At 38.1% G+C, this 12,523-nt stretch overlaps 1 long non-coding RNA gene across 5 annotated transcripts; it reads right to left on the reverse strand.

Moving 5' to 3' along the window:
* LOC109223691 lies at positions 306–12,050 on the reverse strand. 5 transcript variants are annotated; one of them, XR_002067646.1, is made up of 5 exons: positions 11,957–12,050; positions 10,753–10,799; positions 10,001–10,200; positions 8,868–8,973; positions 8,316–8,532 (listed from the first exon to the last, which is right to left on the reverse strand). It is a non-coding gene; the product is annotated as an uncharacterized LOC109223691 (long non-coding RNA). The 5 variants fall into 5 exon arrangements; XR_002067645.1 differs by having other exon boundaries at positions 8,868–9,053; XR_002067647.1 differs by lacking the exons at positions 8,316–8,532; positions 8,868–8,973 and adding an exon at positions 306–426.

Consider the following 12,523-nt stretch of genomic DNA (forward strand, 5'->3'; position numbering starts at 1 on the left):
AAATTATAGAGTAAGGATAAAGAGATGTAGAAACTAATGTTTTCAACTCCCAAGTAGTGTTCCACGAGCTATTCTTGCCTCCGTTTGCAAAAGTCCTACAAAGTGGCATTTTTGGGGCTATTTATATGTTTGGGACAAGCCCTAAATGTGTAGGTCAACTCCTAGTCAAATAGGGAAACACTTAAAACCTTCAAAACTCGGACTGGGCCTGGCCTTAGGCCCGGCGTCGCCTGGATAACGCCAGCCTAGGCCTGGCTTTAAGCTGGCCTCGCCTGGATAAAGCCAGCCTAGGCCTGGCTTTAAGCTGGCCTAGCCTGGATAAAGCCTGGTCGAGCTGGCTTTTGCCCGGCTTCTCCTTTTCACCGTTCTCGAGCGCACTTTCGACGTTTAAGCATCCCTTTAGCTCTACTTTCATTTCCGATGCACCTACACATAAAATAGACTCCATTACGCTCAAACAAAGTATATATTAACATTAAAGCATGTAAAACGCAAAGCATATAATGTGCAAAAATATGAATTATAGCCACACATCAGTATGCGTGCCCTGAATAGACTCATCCTCCTTCATCTTGAAGAGTTCATATTTAGTGGTAAGTATGTCAATTTTTTGACTGCTTGACTTGAGTGGTTCCCTCATGTGCAGTTTGGAGAGCCTTCCAGATCTCCTTGGATAGGCTGAGATGCGGTTGTACTCGTCTGGTCCAATGCCACAAACGAGGATCTTCTTTGCCCTGAAGTTTTTCTCGATGGCCTTCCGATCAATATCATTATATTCCTTCCTTGTCTTTAGAACTGTAATTCTGTCACGACCCTAGTTCCCCCTCCGTGAACATGTCGTGATGGCACTTAGTCCCTACGACTAGGTAAGCCTAACAATGCGGAAAAACAAAATAACTGGCGAAATAATTAATTAAAACTGAACAACTAAACAGAACTATATATATAAATGCCGCCCGGCATATACAACTCCATAATGCGGAAGTCTACAATATCACCCCAAAGCCCGGAAACTCACGGGAAACACAGGCTAATAGAAGAGTAATACACTGCTCTAGCTCCAGAATGTCTAAAAAACTGAAAGAAAGGAAAGACTATCTACTAAAGCTGGAATAAGATAGAGACTCCTAGTCTGCGGACGCGCTAGAAGTACCTCGAAGTCTCAGGTAGATCTCTCCGTCTCGAGAGTGATATGCCTGGGATGAAGTACTTGGATCTGCACATGAAAAACATGCGCAGAAGGGGCATGAGTACACCACAGCGGTACTCAATAAGTGCCAAGCCTAACCTCGATCGGGTAGTGACGAGGAAGGTCAGGGCCCTACTGAGATAAAATATAATAATAAGCCTTGCAACAGTATGAAGTAAACAGAAATAATGAATAAAACTATGAAGTAAGGCAAGTTATACGAAGCAACAATAACACGCAAGGAATAAGGTAACACAGAGTAAAACAACTCAATATTAGTACCAACAACGAGGATCTCCCAGGATACCGTCCTGTAGTCCATTTCATCAACTGTCCGAGGAGCTCCCGGGATACCGTCCCGTAGTCCAACTATCAATGTGCGGGGGGATCTACCGGGAATCTAACCCGTAGTCCCAAGTAAAAGTGTAGGGGGATCTACCAGAAATCTAACCCGTAGTCCCAAAGTAAACAAACAAGGGGGAGCTACCAGAATCCCACATCCGTAGTCCCAATGTAAATGCGCAACCACAACCAGAAGATATTCAGAAAGGAAGTGCAAAGATACAAGCAACAGGTAGTACTAGCCTAACATGCTTCACGTAGTACAGTCAAGGCAACTTAAGTAGCAATTTAAATCGACTAATCACGCTTTTCTAATCTAACACAGGTTATAATTGCAAGTAGAATAAGGCAAATACGAAAGAAACTCAGTCTCAATATCTTTAAGTAAAAACCGGGTTTTCAACAATTAGCTCAAGTACGCGCTCGTCACCTCACGTACAAGGCGTTCAATTATCAAATATCATATCCTAAGGGGGAGGTCCCCCACACAAGGTTAGACAAGCCACTTACCTCGAACCGGCACAAAATCAACTAGAAACCACGCCATTGCCACGAGTATCCGACTCCAAATGGCCCAAATCTATTCAATTCAATTACATATCGTAAATAACATCTCAAGCAACTGATTCTACTATTAAATTTAAAGCTAAGACGCGAATTTAGGTAAAATGACCAAAATGCCCCTCAGGCCAACGTCTCGGAACCGAATAATTTTTACATTTCAGAACCCTCTCACTCTCACGAGTCTAACCATACAAAAATCTCCCAAATCGGAGGTCAAACACCCACTCAAAACTCAATAATTCGGTCTAAGAAGTTTCTTCCAAATTTTCCCAATTTTTGATCCCCAATCCGAATTTAAATGATAAAATTAACTATAGATTGATGGAATATAACTAGAAAGGGTTAAAGAAACGTTACCCAATGATCTCCTCTTCAAATCCCTCTCAAAATCGCCCTCTCCCGAGCTCCAATTTGATTTTTCTAACTTTTGAAACAAAAACCCTTATTCTCATATTTCAGTCCAGTGGTTTCCGCTTCTGCGGTCAAGGGACCGCACCTGCGGTCCCGCTTCTGCGGAACTTGAGCCGCTTCTGCGGTTTCATTAAAAACCCAAAATTCCGCACCTGCGGTCCTGTTCTCGTAGATGCGGGTCCGCTTCTGCGGAAACCCCACCGTATCTGCGGAACCTTTAAAAATATAAAACTCCGCACCTGCGGTCCTGATCTCGCAGATACGGATCCGCTTCTCCGGAAATACCACCGTATCTGCGGAGCCTGATGGGCCTGGCCAACCCCGCTTCTGCGGTCCACCACGTCGCATCTGCGGTTCCCAAGCCGCAGATGCGAAAATACCAGAAGCAGCAATGCATCAGCTGCTGTAACACTTCTCCGATCTTCCCGTCAACCATCCGAAATCACCCCGAGGCCCCCGGGACCTCAACCCAAGGCACCAACATCGCCTAATACCCCATTCAAACTTGTACCAATCCTTAAAACACCTAAAACAATATCGGAAACTCGAATTAATCACCGATTTAAGCCTAAGAACTTCATTTTCTCTCAAAAACGCTTTCGATCAAAAACCTAACCAAACCACGTCCGAATGACCTGAAATTTTACACACTGTTGGCCCAAGTTCTGATGAAGTTTTGAAAATTGACAAATGAACTCAGTCATGGACCAGGTTCATCATGAGAGACACAGTGGTTATCTACTTATACATGTGAGATGCACGTGAAGAAGATAAGTCTTAAGGATCAAGCAACAATATTTTCTGAATTGATCGAAAAGGTTGCATAAAGGATAAGGAGATGAAGTCTCCTAATGTGAAGAGAACTTAATCCAGATCAAGGATAAGGGTTGGAGTTTGTATTGTTGTAGGACTCAAATTCGACAAAGGATCAGCAATTGAGTCTCAATCAAACTCTGATTACTAACTCATTAAATAACAATGATTGTTCTCTTTTACAGGTGTTGCACAAATGCAGAAGTAAAAACTAAATTGAGAGCAAAATAGCTAGGCAATTTTGCAAGCAATTTATGTGAAATTCAAGTGTGCATTCCTGAAGCTACTTGGACAAGATAGAAGAACCAATTCTATTGCGTTTATTCTTATTCTAGTTCAATTGTAGTAGGTGGTTTAAAGTTGTACCTTTCCAGCTTTCATAGAAGCAATTGTATTAGGTACTTTGAGTATTCAAGTTAGAGTTAACTTGAAAGTGTCGCAGCAGTTGAGGCTGTGTGCCACACAGGGATTAGAGTTTAATCCTTAGGTTTACAAGAGTTTTGTAAATGCTATTTTTGGCTCAGTGATTTTAGTGGAAGTTTGGGAAAATCCTACTGAGTAGTAGGTCGTAGTTTTTTCACCTTTTGAGCCAGGTGTTTTCCACGTAAAAATCTCTGAGTTCTTTATTTTATGCACTTTTAATTCCGCAAACAGTAGTAGTAAGTACAATTAGAAGGACCAGATTCTTCTAGAGCGAAAATTGGGTACCACACAAATCACCCCCCCCCCTCTTGTGTGGTATTGACGTTTAGAACATCAATTGGTATCAGAGCAGGTTATCCTTGAAGAGGCTAACACCTTAGGAAAAGATCAACATGAGTGCACCACCTGGGAACTGGGAAGGGCAATCCACTGCTAGACCTCCACTTTTCAATGGTCAGTACTATTCTTGGTGGAAGAACAGGATGAAAGATCACATCATAGGGGAAGACTATGAACTTTGGGACATAGTCAGTGATGGTCCCCTAGCAACCACAAAGAAAAATGCTGAAGGAGTTGATGTGCCAAAGACAAGGGCTGACTGTACTGCTGAAGATCTGAGAAAGTGGGAGAAAAATGCTAAGGCCAAGAAATGGCTGGTGTGTGGACTAGGTCCAGATGAGTACAGTAGGATCCAAAGTTGTACTACTGCTAAGGAGATATGGGACACTTTGCAAGTGGCCCATGAAGGAACACCTCAAGTGAAAAGATCAAGAGGAACATTGCTGTATTCTCAATATGAGAATTTTAGTATGAAGGAAGGAGAAACTATCCAGGAGATGTATACTAGGTTCACTACACTGACAAATGAACTTAAGTCTCTTGGAAGGGTTATTCTTGAAGAAGACAAGGTTGAGAAAATTCTGACTAGGGTTCTGCCAGTCACATGGGAAAGCAAAATCACTGCTATTCAGGAATCCAAGAATATTGCTACTCTCAGACTGGATGAACTGATTGGAAATCTGACTGCTTATGAAATGAGAAGGCAAACCATAAAGATGGATACCCCCAAGAAGGAGAGAAGCTTAGCTCTCAGAATTGCTGAAGGTTCAGATCTGGAAGATGATGAGATGGCTATGATCACTAGAGATTTTAAAAAGTACCTATTAAGAGGAAAGGGTTCTTCAAGAGGTACAACCTTCAACAAGACAAGAGCTCCTGAAAAAAAGACCAATGAGGGTTGCTACAAGTGTGGTAAGACTGATCACATGATCAAAAACTACCGTCAATGGGAAATTGAGTGGAAGAAAGAAAGAGCTCGAAGGAACAGGAAGAAGGAACAAGTTCAACCAAAAAGAAACAAAGGTTCAACCAAGGCTATGGTTGCTGTATGGGGAGAAACCTCGGATGAAGACTCAGAAGATAAAGCTGAAGAAGAGCAAGCACTGATGGCCATCGGAGAATCAGATGATGAACAAGAGGTAAGTATTTTTCATCTCAAAGACAAGATTAAATTGTTGTCTAAAGAAAAGTTGGCTGAGCTATTACTAGACTTCATTGATGAATCTGAAATAATTAACAATGAGAAAGAAGTTCTGTCTAGGGAATGTGTGATCCTAAAAGCAAAATGCAAAAGTCTAGAGTCTAGGGCAAATGAGAGTGATAACAAANCCTCATGGAGTGCCTTGTGAGAGGAAAGCAGATAAACTGGCCTGCTTTTATGTCAAACTACTGGATAGAGTCATCAATGGCTCCAAAGCTCATGCCACACCATATGGGTTCCTATTGACTACTGTTCTGGAAAGGCTAAATGTGCCTTTGAAGAAGTGGGAAATGGCATCAAGCAAGGAGCACTTTGGTGTCAAGACTCTTATGGCTTGTGACTATCCAGTAGATGCCACCCCAGTTGAACCTGGTTCATCTCTGAAGACTCTTGTGAATAGCAAGGTTAGGGCATTGGTTCAAGAATGTGGAACAAAAGATGTTGAAATTGCTAGGCTCCAGACCCGTATTGCTGAACTGGAAAATGAGAGAAATGGCCTTAAATATGAGCTAGAAAAGGAAAAGGAAAAGAGTGATGGAATGCTTCAGAATATGCTCAACCTTCTCCAAACCCAGCCCTCTAGTTCCTCCAAGACATAGGACGTCCAGTCCCTGTCTTTGAACCAGTCTAGAACCCCCCCCCCCCCCCCAGTGACCCAGTTAGGGATTTTTTTTGTTTTTGCTCATGGTTGGAAGTTTTTTTTCTTTCTTTTTGTGGTCTGTGTATGGAGGCATCTCTAATCAATGACAATTTGCTATTTCTCTTGTTCTATTGCAGATTCTGATCTTAATAGTTAATTTTGTTTGCTGGTTGTTGATTAATTAAACCATGTTTTCACTTGCAGTTGCCCCAATGGCCATGAGTAATTATTAATATCTGGGTTCACAATATATGCAACTTTTCGATGATGCCAAAAGGGGAAGAGATATTGTGCTTTACTTTGTATTCTGAACTAAAGTGATATTTATAACCTGATTAAACCTGGTCCTTAATGATAAGTTAAGATTTCTAAGTTAAAGTGTTGATAATTAAGCTGAGTTCCACAGGTTCTCTGATCAGTAAAAGCACAGAGTTTGTCATCATCAAAAAGGGGGAATTTGTTGGCCCAAGTTCAGATGAAGTTTTGAAGATTGACAAATGAACTCAGTCATGGACCAGGTTCATCATGTGAGACACAGTGGTTATCTACTTATACATGTGAGATGCACGTGAAGAAGATAAGTCTCAAGAATCAAGCAGCAATATCTTCTGAATTGATCGAAAAGGTTGCATAAAGGATGAGGAGATGAAGTCTCCTAATGTGGAGATAACTTAATCCAGATCAAGGATAAGGGTTGGAGTTTGTATTGTTATAGGACTCAAATTCGACAAAGGATCAGCAATTGAGTCTCAATCAAACTCTGATTACTAACTCATTCAAACTTGTACCAATCCTTAAAACACCTAAAACAACATCGGAAACTCGAATTAATCACCGATTTAAGCCTAAGAACTTCATTTTCTCTCAAAACACGCTTTCGATCAAAAACCTAACCAAACCACGTCCGAATGACCTGAAATTTTATACACACATCCCAAATGACATGACGGAGCTACTGCAACTTCCGGAATTCCATTCCGACCCTCGGATCAATATCTCACTATCGAACCGGAAACTTCAAAATTCCAACTTTCGGCAATTCAAGCCTAAATTAGCTACGGACCTCCAAAACACGTTCCGAACACGCTCCCAACCCCGAAATCACCTAACGAAGCTAACGGAACCAATCGAATTTCCGTTCCGAGGCCGTTTTCACACTGTTCTGACCATGAGCCATTTTCCAACAGTTAAGCTCTCATTTACGAACTAAGTGTCCCAAAACTCTTCGAACTCAAAACCGAACGTCCCGGCAAATCAAAATAGTAGGAATAAACTTGGGGAAAGCAGATAATAGGGGATCGGGGCGTTAATTCTTAAGACAACCGGCCGGGTAGTCACAAATTCTTCCCTCGCCAGTGGTCTTCATGGGGACAAAGTTTCCATCACAAATAACATCCTAAAGCTTTGATTTTCTGCCATGATAAAATCATGCATCCTCATCTTCTATCAGCCATAGTATTGGCTATTGAATCTTGGTGGTATGTAGGTTGATTTTCCTTCTTCAAAGTTTGGTGGAGCAGCTATGTTGATCCTTTCTAGGTGTTAACCTTATAGAAAGAACTTGCTCTGATCAGGGGCGGATCTACGTGTAAGGGACGGGGTAGTACGCCACCCTCAAGCTTTGGCAGAGACTATGAAATAGTATATATACATGCATGTGTATATAGAAGGAATGTATACAAATATTTTAAGTGGCACCCTCAATAACAAAAAGGCTCAAGGTGCCATTGGTAAGGCACCACCTTTTTCACCCACATGGTAGGGGCTCGAACCTGGCTTGGCTCATTTTTTAAAAGCTTTTGTTTGGTGCATTTAAGACAATTACAGGAGGATCCTTTGTTTCTTCTTTCTCTGTATTGACTTTTTCTTTGATCTTATTAGTTAATTTTGAAATTTATTTTCTCCTTTTTTTTCTTTAAACATTTAACATAAATATATAAAAAGAACCTTTCACAAATCTATTCAAGGAAATCCCTATTGTTGCACTTTCCTAACTCCTCCGTGATTAATCAATAGATAAAGAAAAAATAATTGTTTTCTCCGGGACCACAATTCTGGAAATTCATTTGCAGAAACCATAAAAAAAACCTTGAATAAGTTATTGTTTTAATCAATGATGAAAATTTATTTTCTTTTAGATTGCTCTAAAGTAGGGCAATTGTATATAATATCGAATGAGTTAATTTTCATAAAAAATATAAATTGAAAAATGTCCATAAACTTTATTAACATTTGGAGTACTTATTAGTATAAGTTTTTGCCTTAAGTATCTACTAGATGGCACGGGCCCGTGCACAGCACGGGCATAAGCCCGACATTATTGTACCTCGGCATTATTGTACCAAAAAGGTTCATATTTATTTCAATTGTTTAGCATAATAACCATTTACATATAAAGAAAACCTATGATCATGCTGATTAGATATTTACATAATAGCTCCATACAATGTACATTCATTTCAGTTATTATGTTATACACAATATGAAATATGCAAGGACAATCGTACAAAAGAAACTGCACTTCTTGTAAAAGTCAATCACTCAATATACCTTCATTGCTATACAATTTTGAGAGAACTTTATCCCAGATGCAAAAAAATATGAGTTGAACTGCAAAAAAAACATGTGCAAATTGCAGGTAAACGCATCCCAAAAAGAGCAAAACCTATAAAGCAGGTGCAGCATGCATGAATGAAAACGCATAGAGGGCAAAATGCAGGAAAATCTACAGCAAAAAAAAAAAAGAAGATACAAGAATATGGCGCACCAACTGAAAAGTAAGCGCATACTGCACAAATATGGAGCAGAAACTGACAATAATGTAGAAAACAGAACAAAATAATGCAGGAACACCCCCCCCCCCCCACGTACCACTTTGTACGGTCACACTACTCAAAAAGGATAGTACTAATGTAATGTATTAAGAAGTAAGATGTCATACGAACCTTTAGCTAAGAATGATAATCCCCAATCACCATAGCATTTTTATCTCTATACAGGAAGCCCAGTTGGTAGCGAGGACAGATGGAGAAAGGATGGAGACACTCTAAACTGAGGAGAGGAGAGTAAAATTCTAACACTTGGCAACATTAAGCTCTACTGGCTGAGTTGAAGAAACCTCAGACAATCCTCTAGAACGATGCAAAAGAAAAACAAGCTTTAAAAGTATTAACTTCACTTCTTGGACACAAAATTTTCTAATCATGCAATATAGACACTTTCATTATAGCATCACCTTCAAAACACTACCTTAATAGAATAACATTTGCACAACTAAATTTGTTTATAAAAAACTGATAATGTTATGTTGTCAAACAGCCAATCCTAATATTCAGATAATCTAAAGGTGTAAAATTAAAGATGGCATTATATCTTTTCACGCAAAAATCAAAATATATAGCTAGAAATGGATCACAAATTATTGAATTAGTGCTGAAATCAACAATGCGGTATATCGCCCAATAAGGACCACCAGGATAAATATCAACAATAATATTAAAGAGCAACTTTTATCCAAGTGATATCACCCCTACACTCACTCAAAGTTGTTGAAAGTTAAACGAATTCTTCTTTTATTTTTACAACCAATTAAACAAATGTTTTCTCTCTTCTATTTTCTATTTTCACAAAATTGCAAGTAAAAAAGAAAATTAGAATTGGATATCCAGGTGAAAGAAAGGATTAGAATTACACATTATTGGGGAAACATATGATCCTAGTATAAAGGCTGGAAAAGAATAATTGTGAGTAAGTTGGAATTACACATTCCAATCCATACAAATAAGGGAGAGACATATATACTATGATTAGTCAATCAACTTTAATATTATCAACTGGATGGATAAGAAGTTTGCTAATACATATAAGCATCATCCAAAAACATGGAGAAAACAGGAAATCACTGAGAAACAAGGTTTATATGAAAATTGACGGTATTAGAACTCAAGGGTTGTTGCTCGTTTTGTCCCTGTGAAAGATCATGGATATGTGCATACAAGTACTATATGAGAAACAATCTAATTAGAAAGAAGTGTCTCCTCATTAACATATCAACCGCAGCCCGCAGGGAGAAATGTACCTTAGTAGATTCACTGAGCGCTGAAGCATCATCTCTTGAAATTGTTGTTTCACTCCCTTAGCAAGATTCTCTCTCTTCTTTCAACCACTCCTTGTCATTCAATGAGACAACAAAATGCGTCAATGCCTCCCTAACGCTAGCAATATGAGAATTCTCAGTAGGTCCATAATGTATTGCTAATAACTTCTTCCCCTGGAGCTCTAAGAACAAATTTAAGAACAGAAGGTTATATACAAATGTATCCATGCAATTACATATTTTTTTAAAGTACAACTTGTATCACATATAATGACACCATTTGACAATGTTGTTTGTATACCAAATATGTTGTCTCAAGTGAAGAATTTATTACCAACTCGCTTGTGATTGAGGCGTTGTTATTATTGTTGTTTTAATGGAAAAATTCAAGCTTTGAGAAGATGCAATCCATTTTTTGTACATATTAGGCTTCTCACCCGGTTACACAAGATAAACTACTGATATAAAAGAACTTTAAAATAAGTTATACAAGATACAATCTATCAGCTAGAATGAGGAAAAAAAGAAGGTAAGAGTGTCAGTGTTCAACAACCGATTAATTAGCACATACAAGTTGAAGAAACATGAAAGTCACACATGTCAATCGATGACATATTTGGCACCATGTCACCAGAAAAACAAATTTTGACATGTTTAAGCAGCTGGCGGCAACTCAAAATCAAGGAAACAAAATATCAATTGCCAATATAATTTGTATAAGAAGATTAACTTACTTTTCCTTTTTGTTGCATAAATTTTACCCTCTTTCCTCTTCTTTCTACTGCAACAAGAAGCATAAAAGGTAATCAGGAAATTGTGTCACCAGTTTAACCTATTATTAGGAAATAAAGTCTGAGGTGCTAAAATAATCACATAAGAATTTACACACACAAAATCCAAATCTATGATTATACTTGACTGTTAGTCTATCATGTTAACCAATACTATGGCAGTTCATCTGCTTCTTAAGCTTCATATCACCTAAAAATTTAGATGATATAAGCAAAAATAGATAATTGAGCTTACTAACAGTGTTAAGAGCTTAACGGTCCAAATAGAAAATGCATACCTGCAAAGTCTAATAAAAATCGACCTTCAGAAAATGAGTTACAGAAACACATAAATTCAGAAAATATAGAAAATTCAATTGAATAACTCTAGTTCAGTTCAATTCCAATCAATTGATAGAAACAAGAAAGAAATTATCATCTCACTTTTTTCCAAAATAAGCAACAACAAAAAATACAAAGTTGTCACATGCCGCAACATTAGACAACAGTCGTAGAGTTCACATACCATAACATGTAATTAAAGAATAAGCTTTATTTTTCTGTACAATAGACGACAATGCAGAACACACAAAACACATAGCGGAAGAGCAATATGATGTCAGAGAAATCCGAAATGGAAAAATCACTCAAAAATGACATCCATTAATGTTACACAGAGGATTAGGGCTCAGATTTTACTGCATTTGAAGAAGATGACCACACTGTTACAGAAAAAAAAATGAAACTTTGTACCAAAGAATTAAAAGGGAAGAAATTAATTATCTCCAAACACATGCATCAAAATTTTAGAAGCTGTTGCAAAATTTTCTCTACACAGAGGATTAGGGCTCAAATTTTACTGCGTTTGAAGAAGATGACCACACTATTACAGACTGAAACCTTGAAATTTTCTACCAAAAAAATAAAAAAGAAGAAAATCAATTACCTCCAAACACATACAACAAAATCTTAAAAGTTGTTGCAAAATTTTCTTTGTATAGTCTTAAAGGAAAAAATACTGAAATTCGAAACCAACAGGAAAAATTAAACCAAATATCACCTACAACAGGTAAATCGAATCGGAACACGAGAATAAAAAAATGCCCGTGCAAACAGAAGGTAAGAAGGAGAGAAAAATTAAAATTAAAATGATCAGAAGAAGGCAAACCTCAAATTGTAGAGAATGAAAAAGGAATAAAGAGTGATGAAGAAGGAGAAATGGCAAAATGAGGCTTGTGCAAATAAGTGGATTATAGGAAATAGGAGGGTTCCAAGTTCCAACACGTGTTAAGAGGAAATAGAAGAGCTGAAATGAAAATACCAAAATGCCCAAAATAAATGACATTATTTCGAAAGTACCCTTCGTCGTACAGGGGTACTTTCACTTATTAAATAGTTAAAAATATAAACTGATAACGATTCTTTTTTCTGGTACAAAATGCATAATCCAGTTGAATTTTTATGCTTTATTTCCATGTTATCGTAATTATCATATAATCTTTTTGCTCGGTCGGTTTGTTTATATTAACTCCAAAGACGAATAACCCGAACCGAAATTCAAATAACCAACCGATTAAATTTATACCCTATTTAGACAATGTATTATAATATGACTACGTTCAAAAATTTTGGCACCCGGAGTCTCTAAATCCTGGATCCGCCTCTGGCTCTGATACCAATTGATGTAAACTGAGAGTTTACCAAACTGTATAGAGAACCTGGTTCTCTATTAGTT

The sequence above is a fragment of the Nicotiana attenuata genome, chromosome 3, assembly GCF_001879085.1.
Source record: "Nicotiana attenuata strain UT chromosome 3, NIATTr2, whole genome shotgun sequence".
Lineage (NCBI taxonomy): Eukaryota > Viridiplantae > Streptophyta > Magnoliopsida > Solanales > Solanaceae > Nicotiana > Nicotiana attenuata.